Source organism: Macrotis lagotis, chromosome 1, assembly GCF_037893015.1.
Source record: "Macrotis lagotis isolate mMagLag1 chromosome 1, bilby.v1.9.chrom.fasta, whole genome shotgun sequence".
NCBI classification, from domain to species: domain Eukaryota; kingdom Metazoa; phylum Chordata; class Mammalia; order Peramelemorphia; family Peramelidae; genus Macrotis; species Macrotis lagotis.
Genome location: NC_133658.1, coordinates 931,685,128 through 931,702,561, shown reverse-complemented (window position 1 = coordinate 931,702,561; position 17,434 = coordinate 931,685,128). Strand labels below are relative to the sequence as shown.

Here is a 17,434-nt window from a genome sequence, read left to right as displayed (position 1 = left end):
TCAGGATGGATCCATGTGACCCCAGCTTCAGGTGATTGGATCTGTCCTGATCTTTCTTTTCCCCACTCTGTCAACTTGACCATCTTCTTTGCTGTTATTCTTGCTCAATTTAATCTTTTTGCCTAACCCTATTACCTTAGAAACTCCCTCTTTCTTACCTTAACTCTCCCTCAATTCTCTTGTTGCTTAACCTTGTTATCTCTTTAGAAACTCCCCTTCATCTCATTAAAGTACCTCAAGTTGACTGCCATTGAACCAGAGTCTCCCCTCCTTCCCTGGGACCCGAGATGCCTGTGCCTTCTGGAAGCTGGCACTGCAGGGCTAATTTTCTTTTGTTAATTCGGGCAATTTATATTTTTGTAAATATTCATCCTTTTCACTTAGATTGTCAGATTTATTGGCTTGCTGTCAGGCAAAAGAGCTCTGAATTATTCATTTAATTTCATTTTCATTGGTGATGAATTCACCCTTTTCAGTTTTGATACTTGTAATTTGGTTTTCTTTCTTTTTAATCAAGTTAACCAATTATAGTAAAGGGAAAGAAGGGAGAGCATGAGCATTTAGTAAAACCCACTCAATAGATTTGGGTCAAAGAGTGAATAACATACATTCCCAATTAGGTTTAGAAATTCTTCCTATCCTACAGGGAAATAGAAGAGGAAAGGAGAAGGAATGTGGAAGGGAGGGACTGATAAAAGGGAGAAGGAAAGGGAAGGGGGCAGTCAGAAGCAAAACACTGGTGAGGAGGAATAAAGGAGAGAAAAATACAAAGTGGGCAAGAGCAGATGGAGGAAAACACAGAATTAGTAACCAAAACTGAATGGGAAGGGATGAACTCTCCCATGAAACAAGTGGAAGCAGAGTGGATTTAAAGCCAGAATCCCACAAAATCAAGAAACACATATGAAGCAAAAAGATACACACATCATTAAATGTAAAAAACTGGAGCAGAATGTATTATGCTTCAGCTGAAGTTGAGAAAAAAATGATCTCAGCCAAAGCAAACAAAAATAGACCTAATTAAAAGGGATAAGGAAGGAAATTATCTTCCTAAAAGATACCATACAATGAAGTAACATCAATACTGAGCAAATAAGCACCAAGTGTTAAAGTATCTGGATTCCTAGAGGAGAAGTTAAATGAGTTACAGGAAGACAGACAGCAAAACTATATTAGTGAGAGGCCTCGGCCTTCCTCTCTCAGAGTTAGAAAAATCTAACCACAAAATAAAGAGGAAGTAAGATGAATAGAATTCTAGAAAAGTTAGATATGATGAACTTCTAAAGAAAATTGAATGGAGATAGGAGTATGCTTTTTTCTCTATGGTATTTGGCACCTACATAAAAATCGACCACTAGGGCATTAAAAACCTCATAATCAAATGCAGAAAGTCAAGAAATTCATCCTTTTCAGATCATGATGCAATAAAAATCCCATGTAATAAAAGGTCATGGATAGGTAAGAAAAAAGATAATTGGACACTACTTTTAAAGGATGAGTGAATTAACAAATCTAAGAGCAATTTCATCCAAGACAACGACAATGACGAGACTTCACACCAAAATTTGTCGAATGTGCCCAAAACAGTTATTAGTGAAAATCTGATATCTTTAAATGCTTATATGAATAACATAGAGAAAGAATAGATTAATGATTTGGGCAAGCAACTACAAAAGCTAGAACAAATTAAATTTCCCCAATTAAATACCAAATTGAAAATCAAAGAAGTTAAATTGAAAGTGAGAAAACTATTGAACCAATAAATAAGAGTTTTTTTATGATAAACCAATAACATATGATTAAAATAAAGAAACCAAGTTACCAGTATCAAAAATGAAAAGGGTGAACTCACCCCCAATGAAGAAGATATTAATAATATCTATGCCACAGGATCCTCAGACTACCTCAAGCTCTCAGTGTAACAATAGTTAATCTTCAGTTGGATGAAATCTGGAGGTGAGTTCACCAAACTCCTCAGAGTCCTCCCAGTTTTCCTTTCGAATCAGGCTGATTTCTGGGGACATAAATATGAACAAGCTAATGTTTCCGGCCTCCAGGTACATACTATTTGTTGAAGAAAGACTGGACACAAAAAGTACCCAGGTAGGGGGTCTGGTTCACCAGTCAGTCCGAAGCTCCTGAAGTACAGGAGCCTGGTGAAGCAGGAGGGCCAGGCTGATCCCAGAGGAGCTTTCTCTTTAAATGGAGGTTTGGAGTTCGTGTACTCACCATCTGGGGTGAAGGATATTTGTGGGAGGATTGGGAAGGAAAGAAGTTTGAAATAATTTCTATTAGAGATTTAGAGAATCAATTGGGCACAAATGATCAATCAATAAAAGGAATGCCTTTGTATAATAAGAACTTACATTATGAATACTTTTCAATAAAGAACAGCGACTTAGAAAGTGGGAAAAGATCAACAAATTCCTTCATTGTCCATAGGAGTCAGGATTGAAGGGAACTGAGGCAACAAAGATCTGAGATCAGTTTCCTAGCAAGGCTGGCTGTTAAATCAGTGGGGTCTGAGACTCCTCAGAAGACCGGAAGACCCTTCTGGCAGACAGAGTACTCCTTTTATAGACATCCAGAGGAATCCTCCAAAGTTGAGCAGTATAGGTAAGTCCCCAGCCAGATTTGACCTCCCATCCTCCTGACTGCAAGGCCAGTGCTCTATCCACTATGCCACCTAACTTGTTTCAAGGGACCAAGTTATTGATTCCTGATTGAATTTGTGACCTAAAAGTGCTCATGGAAGCAAAAGTAACACAGAGAGTTATTTGCTCAATTGTTTGGCATGTTCTAGGACAAGGTCAGATAGTTTTTCTTTGTGGTGTTTGAAGTGTATTTGAGGCAACTTGATATGAAAGAATAACACCATTGCTCAACTAACCATGCATAAAGGAGAATAATAGATAATAGATAATAAATATATCGATTTGTTTAGTCCTTAATAAGCCATTTGCTATAAATCACACTTTTTGGGGGGTTGTTTTTTTGCAAGGCAGTGGGGTTAAGTGGCTTGCCCAAGGCCACACAGCTAGGTAATTATTAAGTGTCTGAGGCTGGATTTGAACTCAGGTCCTCCTGATTCCAGGGTCAGTGCTCTATCCACTGTGCCATCTAGCTGCCCCATAAATCACTCTTGATGCTTAATTTAATTCTTTCAGAAGATAGGAGGAAAAAAGGAAGTTAAAGATGAAATATAGTTTCCAAGTAGAACACAAATCTGGTGTTGTAAAAACATAAAAATAATAAAAAATAGAAAAGACAATTTTATGTTCATGATAGAGACTTGCCTGAAACCAATAGAATTTCTGATAAATAATACCACAATGAGGAATATGGCAAAGCATCGAATAGTAAGCACATAGGCTAAGTATGAATTCTGCATGTTATAGGTTGAAAAAAAATAGATGATCCTTCCCAAATATTAATTTCACACCTGACCAACCTCTTTTGATGTCACCATTCATCTGCCTCAAGTCATTCTATTATATTTCATTCACTCAAGGTCCAGTGATTTAGGAACATGATCTCATAAAGAACCTGGCAGTGTCTTTCTTATGAATTAAATTCAACCCAATTGCCAGTTAATAAAATTATTACATTTTCAATAATTCAGCATCATAGTTTTCTCATTTCTATCTGACTATCACATGTAAAGAACATTAGCATTAACAAGGAAAAACAATCATAAAACTAAGACCTAAAATGTTTTAGCTATGCTCCACGATCCTCAGACTACCTCAAGCTCTCAGTATAGTAATAATAATTATCTCTTTCAGTTGTATGGAAGCAGTCTTATATCACTGATTTTAGTTCAGAATCTAATTAACATCTCATGTTCCATCAAGACAATGATTTATTTCAGGGATATAGGAAATGAACTAGATTATTCCTTTTCTGTATTTTCTATTCAGTGATCATGGGATACACCTAAACCTCAGAATGTACATTTCTGGACCTCTTCTCACAACTTCTTCATAAGATTTTCTTAACATAGCATTTATGTCAATTCTGAAGAGTTGAAATTTCCTATCACCTTTTCATTTTCTCCTCCAAGATCCTCCTATCTCTCTGTCCACCTAACTTCTCTGATTCTATAGAGAATAGCATTTCAGGATAAGATATTTTTCAACTTTATTTCAACTGAAAATATCAAATGCTTTTTCCAGTATTTCATTGAGCTTTTTCAAGCCTATGGTTCCAATTGGTGGTTCTGATTCTTATCAAAGATGTGAACTTTGGGTAAATCCCTTCTTTCTGCTTCATATTCTTTCTGCAAATTGATGAGCATCAGAGTGAATCCAATTGCAAAGTATGTTTCAACTCTAAGTTTTATGACTTTTGGTGTTTTGGGAGTTGGTGACATTCAAGGTTGTGGCTGTGGACTTCACCCCGGAGGAGTGAGATCTCTTGGACTATGCTCAGAAGCAGCTGCACAAGGGTGTCATGCTGGAGAATGCTCAGAACTTCCTCTTCCTGTGTAAGGGCCATTTCCCCTGCCATCAAGAGAAATGTCTTTTCCTCCCCAGTGAGCTGAATTTCAGTCATTTATCAACTTTTGGAAAGGCCAAAGTGTGGGCAGCTAGGTGGCACAGTGGATAGAACACTGGCTCTGGAGTTAGGATGACCTGAGTTCAAGTGTGACCTCAGACACTTAATAATTACCCAGTTGTGTGACCTTGGGAAAGGCCAAAGTTACTGACCTCCTAGATTCAAGATTTCTGTTGCCAGATTTTCCTATGAGAGACTTTTGTGTTGTGGATTAGGGAACTAGAATTCCTTTGTGACCCCTTAAGTTTTCTCCTTTTGATTCTAGGCAGCTTCAGGTCAAGGTCCAAGCCAATGGTCCTGAATGTGAGACTTGGGATGATCTCAGGCACTATCAAGTTTAGCTTCTACGTAGATGTGAATTTTACCTACAAAATCTCTAACACCTGTTCCTCCTCCTTTACCTCCAAAGATGGGAAATGAAGGGATCCTCCCCCAAGCCACCTTCCTTTTTGGGAAGCATTTTGTCAGTAAAATGTTCTTTTTGTTAATAAGGTCAAATGTGTAGCTCACTGCTCCTGGGTTTACATTTAGAGCCCTTGGATTCGAAATGTGTTCTTGTTCTTCCTTCTTACATCCCCTAAATTTCAGAGAAGAGAATAATCATTTTATATATATTAACTCTGAACCAGGCCCTATGTTAAGAGCTTTCTATATGCAAATTATCTCAGGTGATCCTTAGCCCAAGCTTTGGTTTTTGGTTTCTACTATTATCCACATTTTATTGTTAAGGAAACTGAGGCAAACAGATTAAATGACTTGCCCATGGGTACAGAGCCAATAAAGTGTCTGAAGCCAAGATTGACTCCAGGTCCTATGTGCGCTCTTCTACCCTATCAGCTGCTGCTAATTTTTAGAAAATGGAAACTAGGGAATATGGTCATCCTTCTATGAAAGAGGCAAGCAAAGTTGGAATTTTCTTATTTCATTTTGGTTGAATGGTCTCCTCTGCCTCTCTCCCCCACCTTCATTCTCCCAATAACAAATACTCTGGGGCGGCTAGGTGACACAGTGGATAAAGCACCGGCCCTGGAGTCGGGAGCACCTGGGTTCAAATCCAGTCTGAGACACTTAATAATTACCTAGCTGTGTGGCCTTGGGCAAGCCACTTAACCCCACTGCCTTGCAAAAAAACCCAAAAAACAAAACCTAAAAAAAACCCCAAATACTCTGAAAACCATCTTTAAACATTCCTTTGAACCATCTTGTGGTCCTTCCTTCCATTGCCCATTTCTCTAATGAGGATTAAATTATAAATTTCTCTTCATCCTCATGCCTAACTTTTTCTCCATGCCCAGGATTCCCAGAGAAGATTTGATCCCCTATTTAGAGGAAGAAGACTGGAGGAATTCTTGTCTAGGTAAGTGAGATGAAAGCTGGAGTATGTGGGCTGTTATTCCATATGTCTCTTCATGTTGCAGAAAGGGAATTTTAGATTTGGAAGGAAGAAGACCTGATTTGGAATTCTTTTTTTCAGCCACCTTTTATCAGTGAGATCTTGGGCAAGTCACTGAACCTCTGAGCTTCAGTTTCCTCCTCTTAAAATGAGAGTTTGGACTCTATGGCCTTCCCATTTCCTTGTGATGATAAATCAATAATCCTTTTAAAAGAATTTGTTAAAAACTGGTGTGAGATAAAGAAAAAGTCATCCAGCCAGAGTTGCTGGGAAATTATCAATCAATTTATTAATTAGGCTAGCCAAGTAATCCATAAATTGGTGGTCAGTGGTCTCAGTAACAAGAGACAAAACCATGGAAATCACTGAAAGGTTAAATAACTATGTAAAATGAAATGTAAAATAACTGTAAAAGGGGTAAAGATCAACCCTGATTGATGAACAGTTAATAAGGAGATGGACTTTCAGGAGGGGGGGACAGATGAAAGAAGATGAGAAAGAAAGAAGAGAGGCAGATGGTGAAGCGCTCAGTAGCCCAGGAGAGGATTTGAGCTTGATGATTGGGAGCCACAGGGGCTTTTAGTGTAGAGAGTAACATGATCAGGCAAGAGATTTAGGAAGATGAATTTGATAGCTGTTTGGAGGAATAAGTGAACTGGGGAGAGAGATTCGAGGGAGTGAACCCAATTTATTTGTTTTTGTGGCTCATATTCTTGGATCCTCCGGCCAAGAAAATGGCAAATTGGTACAGAAAAAAATACAGTCAAGAGATATTCCAAAGGTGAAATCAGCACAACTTTGTAATAGATTGAATGTGGGGGAGAAATGAATGAGAGATGAGGAGAAATAAATGACCCGGGTGATGAGCCTGGAAGGTTGGGAGGTTCTGTCCTGAATAGTAATAGAAAAATTTAAAAATGGTAGCATTAGAAGAAAGGCAATAAATTTAGTTCTGGATGTGTTCTGAGGAATACCAGGAGAGAGTAGTGACCCAAAAACTTGGAGGAAAAAAAGAAGAGTATTAAAGGAAAGTAGATGATTTTTACTAATAGAGGCTGCAAAAAGGTGAAGAAGAATGAGGACTGAGCAAAGGTCATTGGTTTATGGATTGGATCATTGGTCAATTTTGGGAGAAATAATTCATTTGGACCTCCGCTCTATTCCAGTTACTATCAACCAATGTTTTATGGCTCCATAGGGGCAGTGATTATAATCTCTGTATTTTGGGTCCCAGAGCTGTGAAGTACAGATGGTAAGATCACTAGCACAATCATAGGAAGCTAGGTGGAAGCTCTTCATGCTTGTTTTTCTTGTCTTGATGACAAAAGCCAGACTCTTGGATAATTTTAGTCACTGTAGTTTGGACAGAGCTGATTTAGCTGAATAATGAGTCTGGGAGCCAGACTGTTTATGCAGAGAGTTTTGCATAAAACTGAAAGGAAAGAATTTAGTGATATAAATCATTTGCTAGCTATATGACCTTGGGCAAGTCATTTAACCATGATTGCCTTACATATAGAGCCATCTCCAGTCATCCTGATTCATATCTGGCCACTGGATCCAGGTGACTCTGGATGAGAAAGTGAGGCTGGTGATTCTGCATAATGCCTCCACCCCCTCATTCAAGTCTAGTTCACATGCTTCTCATGGCATCACTTACCTGATGTCATGGCATCACTTAACTGATATCTTGGTCTTTGAGAATGAAGGACTGAAGGACATCTCTTAACTGCTTCACCACAAAAGGGGCAGAAGATATAGGACAACATATCATGGGGAAACAAGGATTGTGTGAGTTTTTGATGGTCAGGGAGACATGGTTATATTTGTGGAACTAGTGAAGGAGCCAGTAGACAAAGAGATTCAAAATTAGTGGTAAAAATGGGAATGATCAACGAGAGCAAATGTTGGGGAACATAATGGGGGGAAAGAGAGATCATTTATTGATGTACGTGGGTTTACTTTGGCAAGTAGGAAGACCTCCTCTTTGTGTGAGGTCAGAGAAAAGAAGGCATCTAATTTATGTGAAATGAAGAGATAAAATAGCTCTAGGTAAATATCCCATTTTTTTTTCACTGAAATAGAAGATAATATTCTCTTCATAGAGTATAATCATGAACAAATGAAATGGGAAGGTTGACTGGAAAAAGGTCAGTAGTGAGTGGGATAGGAAGTCAGTTGGTGAGCTATCCAAGGAAATGAAGGTTTGGCCGGGTTGTATGTAATATAAAGCGTACTTGGCCCAGGCAGCCTTGTTTAGTGATCTTCTCTTTTTACATTTATCAGTATGTGAATAAGAGTGAAGGCTACTGTCTTACTTGGAAAGAATTCAGGCATAAGTGATCAACCTTCATCTTTATCCTGGGTGGGTACACTCTTGGAAAATCACTGGCTATATTCATGTAATTGACCTCTACTCTAAGACTGGGTATGAATATGGGAGAGAGAGACTCCCAGGTATCCCATAAAGAGAAGCAAACATCTAAAGACCATTGTTATCCTCATTATTGGGTCTGGTAAGGTCTCATCAGGGTTAGAATTATAATAAGACATCTATTTATAAGTGATAAGGTGCAAGAAAGAGACAAAAATAGGGCTATGGTAAACACATAAGATGACAAATAGGAAAGAGACCAAAATCCAGGGCCTAAGGTTGAGTTCAGATCTAATCTCAGCCCTGAGCCCATTGGATCAGTCAATAAGCATGACTTCATTGTCTCCTCTGGTCTAGGCAGGTGCCAAGTTCTGAGGATGCAGAGAGAGACCAAAGAGACTCCTCCTGCTCTTAAGCAGCTCCAAGTCCAGCATAGAGACAGGGAGTTGGAGAAGAAGCACCAGGTCATGGGACTTGCTCTAAGGAGACTTTTGATATGGAATTAGTTTAAGTTCACCAGGAAAAAAAGTGAATTCAAGGAGAGAGGAGACTGGTGGCTTGTGAAGGAGAAAATAGTCAGGGTGGAAGGACTCAAAATCAAATGACAGTGATAATAACTAACAATTACAAGTTGCTAATTGGGACTCAAGAGCTTTACAAATGTCATGTCATTTGAAACTTTTGTTTTTATTACTCTCATTTTCCGGATAAACTGAGGGAAAGAAATACTGTGATTTTTCCCAGTGTCACAGAGCTAGTAAGTGTTTGAGGCAGAATTTGAATTCAAGTCAACTTATTTCAGTCTGAGGTTCCTCAGCTGTAGAAGGGGAAAATAGCAAGAAGGTATGGCATAGAAATACTATGGTATAATAGAGAGATAATAAGAAACTTTGGGACTTTGTTTCCTCTGGCAAGTCATTTAACATTTGCTTTCAGAATCTGAATGCTTTGCATTTTGTATGGTACATTTTAGCAAAATGTATTTTCCTAGTTTATGTCTTTTAACTAGGTCTTTTATGCTGTAGTTACACACATGCTTGTTTTCCCAGAGGAAAAATGTATTTGTTAAAAAAAATTGGGCTTGAGGTATTTTTTTGCAAGGCAGTGGGGTAAAATGACTTGCCCAAGGTCACACAGCTAGGTAATTATCATGTGTATGAGATCAGATTTGAACTCAGGTCCTCCTGATTCCAGGGCCTTTGCTTTATCCATTGCACTACCTAGCTGCCTCATGCCACCTGACTGCCACTTCAAGTATTATTAAAATTTTTTTGCTCAAACTACTTAAACAATCAATCACCCCCAACACCCAAGGGAAATGTTGCTAAAGGACTAATAGTGAAGCATGCTGTCCAGAAATAATATTTGTGGACAAAGGAGATGTATGGATTTAAAAAAATATTCATTAAATGATTTTTATGTTTTTTTAAAGGAAGCATTCAAAGATCAAAATTTAAAAAGAAAAAGATAATGGATATCCTCAAAGTGTGATGGGTCCCAAAACATCCAGTAAGCCTCAGATGAGTATCACAAAGTTATTGGCAATTATGTTGGGGTCTCAGCTTCAGCAAAAAAAAAATATAATCTAAACATAATCAGTGAAATTACAGTGTGCTTAAAGATAATAATCAAATAATGTGAATAATACAACAAATGGCATTGAATCTATGGACCTGAATAGATTAGAAGGTATGACTGAACATTAGTACACCAGAAAAGAGCAAGTCTTTTCTCAGTTTATCATGAAATTTACAAAGGATTGATTGTGTTGTAGAGCATCAAAATTGTTCCATGCAGCATAGTGGAAAGTTAACCTGTATACAACAAAATAAAATTGTAATCAGCTAAATGCATTTGAAGAATTGAAAATACAATGGAGAACATCTGTTCAGTACTATGGACAGAGTACACATGTTCAGTAACATCTGTTCAGTACTATGGACAGAGTACACATGTTCAGTACCATGGACAGAGCACATCTAGTCAGCAGGTTTGAGTTCTAACCTCTGGTGTTGGGATGTAGGCCAGGTCACTCAGCTATTCAGAGCTCATGAATTGTAAACTTTAATGACAATGCTCCTTTGCCTTTGTCTCAGGTTTGTTGTGAGGATCCAATGCAATTGTGTGTGGAACAATTTGTTCATTAAGTTAGCTTACTAGTGTGAGTTTAAAACTTCTTTTTTGATTGGGTAAATAGAAAATCAATCAGAAGGAAGATGATATATTTATGTGTGTGTGTGTGTGTGTGTGTCTATTTGTGTGCCTCAATCAGATGCAGAGTCCAGATTTCAGGAGGAGATGACTGACAAATCTGAAAAAGATCTCATGGAACAACTATTCTCACCATAGTGAAGACAGAGCTAGTCTTGCTACATATGAAAGAATTCATGCTGGAGAGAAGCATTATGATTGTATTCAACATTCAAAAGTCTTCAAAGAGAGTTCCAGTGTTGCTAAAGATAAGAGAATGCAAACTAAAAGAAACTTCATGAATGTTTTGAATGTGGTAAAACTCTTAAGGATCACTCTTCCCTTATTACACATCAAAAAATGCACAATGGAGAGAATGCACAATGGAGAGAAACCTTATGGATGTAATCAATGAGAAAAGACTTTTAGATGTGGTTCCAATCTTGCTTCGCATAAGACAAGCCACATTGGAGAAAAACATTATGAATATAATTAATGTCTAAAGGCTTTCAGATGGAGCTCCAGACTTGCTTCACATCACTGGAGAAAAACCTTATGAGTGTCTGGAATGTTATTCCCTTATAAGACATCAAAGAATATATATTAAAGGAAAACCTTTATTAATATGATCAGTTCAACTAAGGATATCCCTTATTTCCTACTGTGCAAGTGAATTTTCCTCTGAAATCCCAAACTTTCTTATTATCCATTATACCATGGTATGTCTATGCCATATCTTCTTCATCCACTGCCCAGTTGATTGATACTTACATTATTATTATTTTCTTTGCTTGTTAACAGGCACCAAAAGTCCAGGTATAAATACTTTTATATGTTAGTTAGTTATTTTTGTAATGAATTTTTTAAACTGCAGGTTGGCACCATGGATTAGAGGGCTGTCCCTGAATCCACAAGACCTGAATTCCAATAATACTCTGAGCCTGGGGAAGGCACTTAACTTATTCCTGTCTGAGTTTCCTCAGCTGTAGAAGGGGGAAATAGCACCTGCCTCCAAAAGTGGAGGAAAGAAACTCTATTTGTCAGCTGCTTTGCAAGCATAGATCTCTCTGTCAATGGCAAGTATTCTTTTTCCCCTAGGATCCTAAATCTCATAGTAAGGTCAGTAGCTAGAAGCATGGATAGTTTCATCACTTTAGTTTCATTCAAACTGATATTCAGAAAAGTATAGATGAAAGCACGATATTATCCTTGAGAGGGAACCAGGACAGGGTTGGGAAGACAGGTTCAATTCCTGCTTCAGATGTCCTCTGTGTCTCTCAAGTGAGGATCAAGATGTTTGTGCTTCTATTTACTTCTCTCTGAAATGAAGATATTGGACCTATAGGCCTCTAGGGTCTCTTCCAACTCTATTTTATTAACCAAAGTACATTTCTATTTTTCTAAGTTCCCCTTAGTTCCCAAAATATTTGAATGAGGTGTTTATCAGAAAAGTAGTTGCAAAATGTTTTGTTTCCCCATTTTCCTTCAAAATTGGTTACATTGCTTTTCTTTGTGCAAAGAGTACATTACCATGATTATTTACTACTGAGTTTGTAACCTATTCCATGTAACCATACTCTCTTTATTCTGCACATACGTTTTTATTTTTTAATTTTGTTTATTTTTTCACATTTATACAATAATCTTGTGTAAAAGTAAACGAGACCCCCCCCATACACACAAACAAAGAGAAACCTCAAGAAAATAAAATGAGATTAAAAAAAGTGTTCTTCAGTCTGTTTTCAGATACCATCAGCTCTGTCTTTGGGATAGAGATCATTCTTTTTCTTAAATCCATCAGAGAAGTTGCTTCAATTTGTTTCCCCACAGTTGCTATTGCCATTTCCCTCCATCCTATTCTTCCCCACCCCCATTAATTCTATTCTCTCTCTTCCTTCACTGTGTCCCTCCTCAAACACACTCCATTTCTTAATCAGTACCAGAATGTTTTCATAATTACCTCTTTGCAAATAGTTTGAAACCCATATATGTTAAGTTGCCTTCCTTAACATTTTTTCTCTCAATTTCCTTGATACTCTTTTTCTTTTGGTTTTTTCAAGGCAAATGGGGTTAAGTGGCTTGTCCAAGGCCACACAGCTAGGTCATTATGAAGTGTCTGAGACCGGATTTGAACCCAGGCACTCCTGACTCCGTTGCTTTATCCACTGCGCCACCTAGCTGCCCCTCCTTGATACTCTTGACCTTTTTTTTCTACATGAATTTTGTTACTTTTCCCCTAGCTTTAGAAAATAATTCTTTGTTACTTTTCTGGAGGTGACACTGAATAAGAAGATTAATTTAAGCAGAATTGTTATTTTTATTATATTGGCTTAGTCTATCATTGAGAAATTGATATTTCTCCACTTGTTTCAACATGTCTTCACTTGTATGAAAAGTCTTTTGTATTTGTTTATATTGCTTAAATTTCTCTTGGGAGGTAAACTTCCAAGTATTTATCTTGTCTGCTGATACCATATATTTACTTTCTTTTTTCTATCTCCTTTTTTTTTGGGGGGGGGTGCTACAAGGCAATGAGATTAAGTGACTTGTCCAAGGTCCCACAGGTAGGTAGGTAATTATTAAGTGTCTGAGGCTGGATTTGTGGCCCTGACTCCAGGGTCAGTGCTCTATCCATTATGCCACCTAGCTGCCCCTTTTTTCTATCTCTTCTTGCTTGATTTTGTTGTGAAACTCTGAAAGACTTTAACTACCCTGATCCAGACAGTGATCTAAGTCAATTCCAAAGGACATATCATGGGGGAAAAATGCTCTGCATGTCCAGAGGGTAAACTAGTGAACTCTAATGCAGGATGAATACTTTACTTTCTTTTTATTGTTTGTGGGCTTTTTTGGCCATATGGCTAAATGGAAATCAGGCAGCTAAGTAACACAATGGATAGTGCATCATGAATCAGGGAGACAACTTTCTGAGTTCAAATCCAGTCTTAGCGACTACTAGCTGGCTGGCCTTGGACAAGACCTTTAACCCTGTTTGCCTCATCTTTAAAATAAGCTAGAACCAAAAAAGATAAAAATAAAAAATAAAATGAGCTAGAGAATGAAATGACAAACCACTTTACTATCTTTGTCAAGAAAACCTCAACTGGGGTCATGAAGAGTTGGACACAACTAAAGCAACTAAATAACAGCAACAGCAAATATGAAAGGAGCCTCATGAAATAAAAGTCCTTGGCTTTTCAACATTGGAGTGATGACTCAGAGTAACTGAGCAAATTTGGAAATTAAAATTTTTAAATGATTGTTAAATTTTTATATGTAATTGTAAATTTATATGTAATCCAAAGTCTCTTCCATAATTACAAGAAGGACCAAATCAGAAACTATAGCAGAAAGTAGGCATAAAAACTATTGTCTGCAACCTCAAAATAGAGTCTATACAGTTTAGAAGAATAATATACAAAAGAAAATGAGCGTAGACAGTTTGAGCTTTGTATAAATTTGCATTATGCAAATTCAATTTTATGTAAAGAATCCTGAAAGGAATCTGCAGTCCTAAAAAACCAACTATGCTTACTTTATTGTACAGTACTGTGCTCCCTTGGCTCCTGTCCCTGATCTCAATCTCCAACCTTCCATCTCTATCAAAATCAAAACCTAAAAATATACTTGCACCCCCAAATCCTTCAAGTGAAAAAAATGGATGTGTGGAGAAACCACTACAACACCTCAGGATCAGGGGCTTGACTCGACATCTCTAGCACCTGGAGAGGACAAACCTTTGTCCCATCCAAGTCATGTCTGCTCTGTCTTCCATCATTTATGATCTAGAATGAGCTAGAATGCTCTATCATAGGTCAGGCACAAATGGTCCATGTGAACACCTGGGGTGGGTTCTCTAAACCTCTTCTCTCTCCACCCTGGTGAATACTCGAGAGGAGATGGGATCTTCCTTCTTTGTGGGAATGTTGCTTTCCTAGGTCTTCCCACCGACTGGACAGGTAATTGTTCCCTAGTCTACTTCTCACCCCACAATGAGGTAGCCCCTAACAAGCAGTCCCTTCCCATCACCCTCAAGACACATGCAAGGCACCAAAGGGTTCCCGCATTCATTCCTTTTTTTTTAGGTTTTTGCAAGGCAAATGGGGTTAAGTGGCTTGCCCAAGGCCACACAGCTAGGTAAATACTAAGTGTCTGAGAACGGATTCGAACCCAGGTACTCCTGACTCCACTGCACCACCTAGCCTGCCCCCATTCATTCCTTTCTTAGGGACTATAGGCATCTTTTCTGGTATGACCATGGGGGTAGGAGGCATCACAATTTCTCTGTATTATTTTCAGCAGCTATCACAAGACCTTCAGGAAAGTCTTGAATATATTAATTGATATATCAACTATAATTAATAAAAGTCCTTTCTATCTGAGATGTAGAGAACTGACACCAGTGTGTACCGAGAGCTGTTATTGTTTCAGTGCATGTTGTTGAAGATAGTTTTTGAAAGGTCCAACAACTATAAATGACCACAAGAAAACATACTTCAAAGAAGCAATAGAGAAAGTCAAAATAATTTTGCCATTTCTTGTCTAATCTTAAAAATTGGTGAATAACAAAAAATCATTATCTGATTTTTTAAAAATGTGGAATCCACAGACAAAAATAAATGAGCACTTACATATACATTGCAATGGAAAGGATTACCCATAATAAACATTTTATTATGTGTAACTTGATTTTCTTTATAGGTAACTTTTAAAAGATTCAATATAGAGCAGATTTATAGCTGCCCTGATTCTTCTGGCCATCCTCCTCTTCTATTAAATAGAGTTTTTAAAAATCCATGATCTTCCTTTTTCCTTTTCTTGGCAGGAGGGAAGGGGAAGAAGAGAAGCAATCCTATTTCTAGTTTCCCTCATGCTGCAAATCCTCCTCCCAAACAACTTGACTAAAACAAACAAACAAAAAATTATCATGGAAACATAGTCAAGCAAAATGAAAAAATTCCACTGTCATGTCCCCCAAAGTATTTTTTTTATTTTCCATCTTGAATTCATTACCCTCTTTGGTAGGAAGGTAGGTAGTACAGATCTTTATAAGTCCTCTGAAATAATGGTTGGTCATTATAATAATCAACATTGTGATATCCTTCAAAGTTGTTGGTCTTTACAATGTTATTGATGTCCCTTAATTCTTTGATTCTACTAACTTCACTATGCATCAGTTCAGAGATTCTTCCCAGGTTTTACTGAAATTGCCCATTGTTTCAACACATTAGTATTCTATTTCATTTATATAGTAAAATTAATTCAATCATTTTGAAGGTGACAAAGTACAATACATTTCTCAAACTATATCCCTGCAAAAAAGGCTGATTTCTCAGAAGTGACTCAGCCTTCACTTTAGAGTCACCTTTGCCAGTAGGTCGGAAGTCAGGGTCCCTGGATATCTCCCCTTATGTCAATTATAAACTCAGGAAGACAAATGATTAGAAAACTGGGAAACTTTTCCTGCCCTCCTGATGCTTAAAGTCCAGGAAGAGATAACAATTCATCAGATAGCATTGTAGAAGGATAATAAGTCTTTGAGGAACAATTGGGCAACCTGATATTGTATAACTTTAATAGAATGGACTCCAGGGAGCTAGCCTTTGGGGTTTTTTTTTGTTTTATTTTGTTTTTTGCAAGGCAATGGGGTTAAGTGGCTTGCCCAAGGCCACACAGCCAGGTAATTATTAAGTGCCTAAGGCCGGATTTGAACACAGGTACTCCTGATTCCAGGGCCGGTACTCTATCCACTGCACCACCTAGTTGCCTTATCCTTTGGTTTTAAATAAATATTCCCTTCTCTGCTGGTTCTAGGAGTCATCTTGTATAGATGGCTTCCACCTATAGGTTTATGGCAAATAATAGGGAATAAAAACTTCATGTCTAATCCTCCGTCATTTTATTTAACCCTATATTTTTAAAGTTTACAGTTTTTGTGCCATGGACTTGAGAATGGATAGCGATTTGAAGAGGGACTGTTCCTCCTACTCCCAATAAAGGCCCAAGTCAGGTAAATTGTTACCTGAAGAAAATCATAGCCTTGGAAGGAAAGAGGTCTGTAACTTTTCAAATCCCTACACTATTTCAAACCTATGTTTTCTGGCCCCAGCCGAAATGAAATGAAAATTCTAAAATATGAATTACCCGTTTTATTTGTTTGGGTTTAGGATTGAATTGTTTAAAAATATTAATTTACCTGAGTTCAATCCGGTCTCAGACACATAATAATTACTAGCTGTATGATCTTGGGCAAATCACTTAATCCCATTGCCTTGCAAAAATAAAAAAAATTACCAAAAAAATACTAATTTAAAATGAACAAACAGGGGCAGCTGGGTGGCGCAGTGGATAAAGCACCGGCCCTGGAGTCAGGAGTACCTGGGTTCAAATCGGGTCTCAGACACTTAATAAGTACCTAGCTGTGTGGCCTTGGGCAAGCCACTTAACCCCATTTGCCTTGCAAAAACCTAAAATAAATAAATAAATAAAATGAACAAACAATAGCAAGTTGTCATCTAATTTAGGACGTCATCATTTTTGAGGTTTCAGGTGTCTGACCACGCTAGAGCATTTTAAAGAAAAGTGTAGTGGTTTTATTTCTGCCAGAAACATAATCTTTCCTTTTAGAAATCAGTTAGTAAATCAGATTAAAACTAGGAGAAAGGGTTTGAGATAAAAATCTACAGGAAGCTTTCTGAAGCTAGCTACACTTTGTTTTAGCAGTAAAGTAATTTTTCTAGGGCCAAAAAGATAGTTTGTGAGCTATAGTTCACCACATGCACATAAGGAAGAAAAGAAAACACATAATACATAATAAAATACAATAATATAATACAATGAAATATATAATATACACATAATATATATTAAAAATTAAGTTGTTTATAAATCCAGATTTGTCTTGATTTAGGCCAAATTTT

General features: G+C 37.5%; 1 long non-coding RNA gene across 1 annotated transcript; it reads left to right on the top strand.

The window, feature by feature from the left end:
• Positions 1-375: 375 nt before the first annotated feature.
• LOC141512491 (uncharacterized) lies at positions 376-12,257 on the top strand. Its single transcript, XR_012475513.1, has 3 exons — positions 376-2,616; positions 5,853-5,914; positions 9,757-12,257. It is a non-coding gene; the product is annotated as an uncharacterized LOC141512491 (long non-coding RNA).
• Positions 12,258-17,434: the final 5,177 nt, after the last annotated feature.